Genomic DNA, 6,097 nt, shown 5'->3' with positions numbered 1-6,097 from the left:
ATAGAATATGACTCTGAAAATGTAAAATAAAAAAGATTTTTTAAAGAAGGGATTGATAAGATGTTGGTTGAAAAAGGGAAAACGAAAAATTCAAAAAAAAAGAAAAAAAGAAAAAAAATTAACTTTGAAAGACTAAGGAATCATGGGAAAAAAGCCATGGATTCTATGTGCAGTATTCCCCTCGTGCTGGAGTTCTGCCGTTCTCAGTGATCGATAAACTTGGTCTTACCTGGCTGTTCTTGTTGATCTTCTGGGGGGGCGGGGGTTCTGTTGCAGTGGTTCTCAAATGTCTTTGCTGGAGGTGGATTTACCCCACCCTTGCCAGGTCCGGGCTAGGTAATCTGCTGGGGTTTGCTCTCCAGAGCTTTTTTTCCCTGCAAGCTTTCAGTACAGCTTTGGAGGACAAGAGTGAAAATGGTGGCCTCCCAATCTCCATCCCAGAGAGGCCAAGAACTCGGGGCCCCACTCCTCAGTGCGCCCTCAGAGAAAAGCAGTCAGTCACTCCTGTCTCCCCGGTCTCTGGCAGCACTCCGTGCTCACCCAGCCTGCGACCGAGCGTTTCTATCTCTGACACAGGACCCTATTTGGAGTCTCCAAAACCAAGAGATTCCTGTGATGCACTCCTGCGCCGCTTCTCCCAAAGAGGAAGGGGAGTCTCCCCAGACCTGCCCCTTCTTGGGTCCCTGCTGTAAGCGCAATGGCCCGACTATGCCGTGGATCAGGGTTTGTGGCAACCCCAAGATGAGAGCCCACTCCTTGGCTCCATCTCTGTAGCCGGCTTCCCCACTCCAATACCTGGGAGCTCTGCTGTACTCAGGCACCCTGGTTTTCCTGTGACCCCAACAGTCCTGAAACCACACTGTCCAGCAAGGGTTCCACCCCCTGCTTGGCCACTGGAGTGATGTCCCTCAGTGGAGCTGAATTCTAAAAGTTTCTATTTTGTGCTCTGCTGCTCTATCATTTGCCTGTAGCAGGCTGATGAAGGCTCCCTCCCCTCGAGGTCTATCTTCCCAAATATTGCCTCGGATTCATTTTTCTGCACATTCTACCTTCCAGAAAGTGGTTGCTTTTCTGTTCAGAGAGTTGCTGCTATTCTTTTCTTTGATTTCCTGTTGAGTTTGTAGGTGTTCAGAATGGTTTGATCCCTATCCAGCTGAACTCCTGCGACCAGACAAAATTTAGGACTCCTAATCCTCCCCCATCTTGCTCCTCCCCCCTGATTTCTACTTTAATAAGTTACAGAAAGAAAACATTATTTATGTAATTTCTTTTATTTTACATTTTTCAGGTTTATTTTATGGCCCAGGATATAGTCTATTATGGTGAATATTCTTTATGCAATTAAAAATAATAGGTGTTCTGTGCTTGTTGGATGAATTGTTTTATTTATACCAATTAATTCAAGTTAGTTAATAGTGTTACTCAGATCTCCTACATACTTACTGATTTTCTCCCTCATTTTTTTATCAGTTGTTAAGCAAAGAACATCAAAGTTTTCAGTTAAGATTGCAGATTTACTTATTTGATCTCCTTTCAGTTCTATTAGTTTTTGCTACATGTATTTTGAAGCTCTGGTGTTAGGTGCTTACACATGTAAGATTGTTATGTCTTCCTGGTGATTTGACCCACTTTTCACTGTGGAATGTCTCTCTTCATCCCTGTTCTGAAGTCTACTTTGTCTGATACCAAAATAGCCCACTTCAACTTTCTTTTTGTTGGTACCTACAGATTATACCTTTTCTTATACTTTTACTTGTAACCTAGCTATGTCCTTTTATTTACAGTGGGTTTCTTTTCAATAGCATTTTAATCCAATCTGAAAATATTTGTATTTTAATTGGTGTGTTTAGAACATTTATATTTGATGAAATAATTGATATGGTTGGAGATCATCATAATTTTTAATTTGTGTCTCTAAATTCTTAAGTATTAACCATCTTTATATTTAAAGCACATTGCACACAATGCAAACTCAGTGGATGTTTATTAAGTTCATATTTCTTTCAGATACGTTGTCTTTTTCCCTGTACTTTGGATTTGTTCTAAATATCGTATCTCTAATATTTCCAAATCATAGCTTTTTTCATATAAGTTATAAGTGAAGAAAATAGCTATTATACTTAGTTTCTAAATCACATTTTCTTATGACTACATTTCACATACCCATGCAGGATAAGAGTAATATAGTAGCTGCTGAATATCAATCAGTGAATATTAGATTACTTATCATTCATCTACTTATTACATGCTGTACTTTTGATAATTATGAGTCTATTGAAACAGAGGAAGAAAAAAAGGAATAAATTTATACATGTCTTGCTGCAGAAATCAGTAGCAGCATATGGTCATGAATAAAGTATCACCATTTCAATATCTGTGTCTGCTTTAGTTCTCAGTAGTATTATCTGTAGAGAAGACCTTTGCTCTACAACAGAGAATACTCTTAGCATTTGAAAAAGCATTATTTCTGAGAAGTAGAAGTACATGATAGTGGTTTAACATTAGCATGTTTATGACAATAGTGAGCTTCGTGTTTTGTTTTCATTCAAAACACTATTAACCTTCCCCCCTGGAAAATAAAAATTTAACTTAGGAGCAAATGTTCTACAGAGGCATTACTCTCTCACTGGAGGAGAATCCCAAAGGTGAACAGAGAGAAAAGAAGGTTGCAGAGATACTCAGTAACCAGTGTATAATCCTGGCAGATAGAATATGACATTAGAGAGATAAGGGGGAAAAAGAATATTTTAATTTAGTGATCTTGGTGTGTCTTATTCCCACACCCCACACAACTACCAATTGATTCTTAAGCATGATGGTAAATAATATATAGACTAATCCTGAAAGTAAGCAATATCCGATTTGCCCCAAACCTCAGGAAGCTCAGTGTTCCAGGGTATCATGCACTACACCATTGGCTTGTTCTATTAGGTTTTGTTTAGTTTCTTTTTGTGAATGAGAATTTGTGCAAATTTAGTGTTTGTTACTGTTTGCTTTGTATTTAAGTCACTCTCCATGACTACGCATTTACTTATTCCCCAATGGCGTGTTTGGAACTGTCCTAGGTGCTGATAGGACTACTGCTGTGCAAAAGCGGTTTTAAGAGTTGATTCTGGAGATGAGAACCGTGTTTTGTTTTGTTTTGTTTTTAAAGATTTTATTTATTTGACAGAGAGAGATACAGTGAGAGAGGGAACACAAGCAGGGGGAGTGGGAGAGGGAGAAGCAGGCTTCCGCCAAGCAGAGAGCCCAATGTGGGGCCCAATACCAAGACCCTGGGACCATGACCTGAGCCAAAGGCAGACGCTTAACGACTGAGCCACCCAGGTGCCCCGAGAACCGTTTTTAATTATAGTGGGACAATTGCCCATATTAAAGTTACCAAGAATGCTTCCAAGACTATTGAAGTCTAGGAAATAATTTGCAATGGTAAAAATGTATTTTTTTATTAATAAAACTTTAATCAGAACCAGAATCTTACCATGATTGGAGATCTACCAGAAATGCAGAACTCCAGAAAAATGTGCCAATATTAGTAAGAAAAAAAATCTTTAATTTCTCAGTATTGTCAATGGAATAAGATATCATCAAAAACTCATTAAGAGTTATTTCAAATGTGCAGTAACTCAGTTGGAAGGATGCAACTTTAAATTAGTGATGTTTTGAGCAAAGGTATAGCCTTGTTCAAGAGCCATCATTAGTATTACCCCACTTCAGAAAACTGAAATGTTTTTCAAGTTTGTATAAAAGTGCCAGGCTGCCCAATATTATTGTTTTATCTGAAGCTGCCGTCTGTCAACCAAATATCAGGCTTAAAAAATCACAATTACATCCACTCCAGACCTAAGTAATATTGACATCTTCACTAATCAACCTGGGCATGATTAGAAATGTGTGATATTTAACAAGCCATTATGAAGAAGAAGAAGAAGAAGAAGAAGCCACCATTATTCATGTGGTCCAGTCCCAGAATGATTTTGTGATTAAAGACACACAGTTCATAATCAAAAACAATTTGAGGATCGTGACACTGGGCAGCGCCCAGTGAAGTGGTTGCAGCTGCCTTGGGTGAAGGCAATGGCAGGGGCAGTGGCTTTGGGTATCGAGTCATAGATGGACGGATAGTTCCAGGTGCTGGGAGTGGACTAAGCCATTTAGGGCTCCTACATCTTGGTGTCCTGCAGGAGGAGGAGGAAGAAGAGAAGCGGGACTCTCTACAGGGTATCCTCCCTGCCTTCTTGGAAGAAGATTCTCTTCTTAACATCTGCAAGGAGATTGTGGAACAATGGTCGGAAAGTCAGAATGTTCTTACCAAAGTGAAAAAAAAAAAGATGAGATACAGGCCATTGCCCCCTAACTTTAGAAGCAGGCACAGATTGTGGTGAAGCCCAGGATGGCGTCAGAAGGGGAGAAGCAGGGAAAAGCTGCACTCCTGGCCCAGTATGCTGGTGTGACAGATGCAGAAGATGTGAAGGATGAGAAGGATGATTCAGGTGCCACCACAATGAATCTTGGTTCTGATAAATCTCTATTCCGAAACACCAGTGTGGAAGATGTCCTCAATGCCAGAAAACTGGAGTAAGACCCGCTTTGGGATGAGTCCCAAAGGAGGAAGGAACAGGACAGGCTGCAGAGGGAGAGAGACAAACTAGCTAAGCAGGAATGCAAGGAAAAGGAAAAAGAAAAGGGCACAAAGAGGGGAGTGGAAGTGATAACTTTGGTCCACTCTGTTTTTTCCTCTTCATGGAGTTGATCAAAGGGAGAACCGATTGTGCACAGGTATATTTAAGAGAAATGAGGGAAAAAACAAAGTTGTTTCCCAAGGCATTTCCCTCTGTTTACATGGTCCAAAGGAAAATCACAAACACTTCTAATTACAAAATGTGCCATGTCTCTGTGGTGTGGATAGTCAGATTATTGTAGTTGATGTCTGTACCAAAGATGTGGAATGGAGGCAACTTTTACATTTTAATACTGAAGTCCTGGCTCCTTTTGGCCACTTTAAAAGATAAATAGCAGAAATATTCAGAAAGCTGGCAGTTACAGTTTTCATCCTGAAGGAGCAGAATCATGACCACTCCTTTCCTGAGTTGAAATGTGGGAGTATAAAGTACTTTAAAAGTAGTATTCACCCCTTAATGTATTGTTTTATGGATGAACTAGAAAGTTTATGAAGAGCCTACCTGGACCCAGATACTATGTTAACATGGCAATGAACTATGAAAATGGAAGAAACTATGTGGCAGATGTTCTAGATTTGAAATTTTTTTTTGTTTGTTAAGTTTCAGCCCATGGGAGGAAAAGAAATATCTTTTTAAGTAGAAATAGTTACATATTTTTCCTCATCTAGGCTATGATTTTGAAGAAGGATGTGTATTGGGTGGAAGGATATCATTGTTAGCTAGATTCATTTTTTATAATCATGAGTTCTTTTGAGTGCTAGTAGAGATTTTATTCCTGATCTGCCCTAAAACATGAATATAAAGAACTGATAATTACAGGTTGAGAGAAACTGCAGGAACCATGTGTTTAAGAAAGAAACACTGGAAATCTCTGCAAACACAAAGATATTTAAGAGTGTACATTGTGGGTGCTTAACAAATTTATTTAATGAGTGAATGGAAAATGAACAGGAAAAATGAGCAGGAACTCTCTCCATTTCTACTTTTGTCACACACCACATTCAATTGTAAATAAGGCCTTTCTCTATCTACTTCAGGCAGCAGACTGTCAAAAAGCCTGAAGGGAGCAATCTCCCAGACAAGTCAGAAAATAGGTATTTTATCCCTGAGGTTGGCAAACTACTGCAGGCAAGCAAATTTGACCCCATCTGTTTTTGTATGGTGCAAGTCAACAATGGATTTTGCATTTTTAAAAGGTTGTAAAAGAACAGATATGTGACAGAGATCTTTTGTGACCTGTGAAGCCTAAAATATTTACTATCTGGCCCTTTGGAGAAAAAGTTTGCCGATATCTTTTCACATCATTAACTATGAGGTTAGCAAACATTTTTACCTTTGTGAAGAAGATTAAAAGAAGCATGGTTAAGGAAAAGATGTGTCACCTCTATACACTCCTATAACCGTGGTATTACATT

The 6,097-nt window shown here is 39.2% G+C and overlaps 1 pseudogene; it reads left to right on the top strand.

Moving 5' to 3' along the window:
* The first annotated feature begins 1,556 nt into the window (after nt 1–1,556).
* LOC102740231 (coiled-coil domain-containing protein 43 pseudogene) lies at nt 1,557–4,753 on the top strand (annotated as a pseudogene).
* Nucleotides 4,754–6,097: the final 1,344 nt, after the last annotated feature.

This window comes from Leptonychotes weddellii, chromosome 14 (genome assembly GCF_054177405.1).
Source record: "Leptonychotes weddellii isolate Sample4059 chromosome 14, ASM5417740v2, whole genome shotgun sequence".
Lineage (NCBI taxonomy): Eukaryota > Metazoa > Chordata > Mammalia > Carnivora > Phocidae > Leptonychotes > Leptonychotes weddellii.
This window is presented reverse-complemented; position numbering and strand designations above follow the sequence as displayed.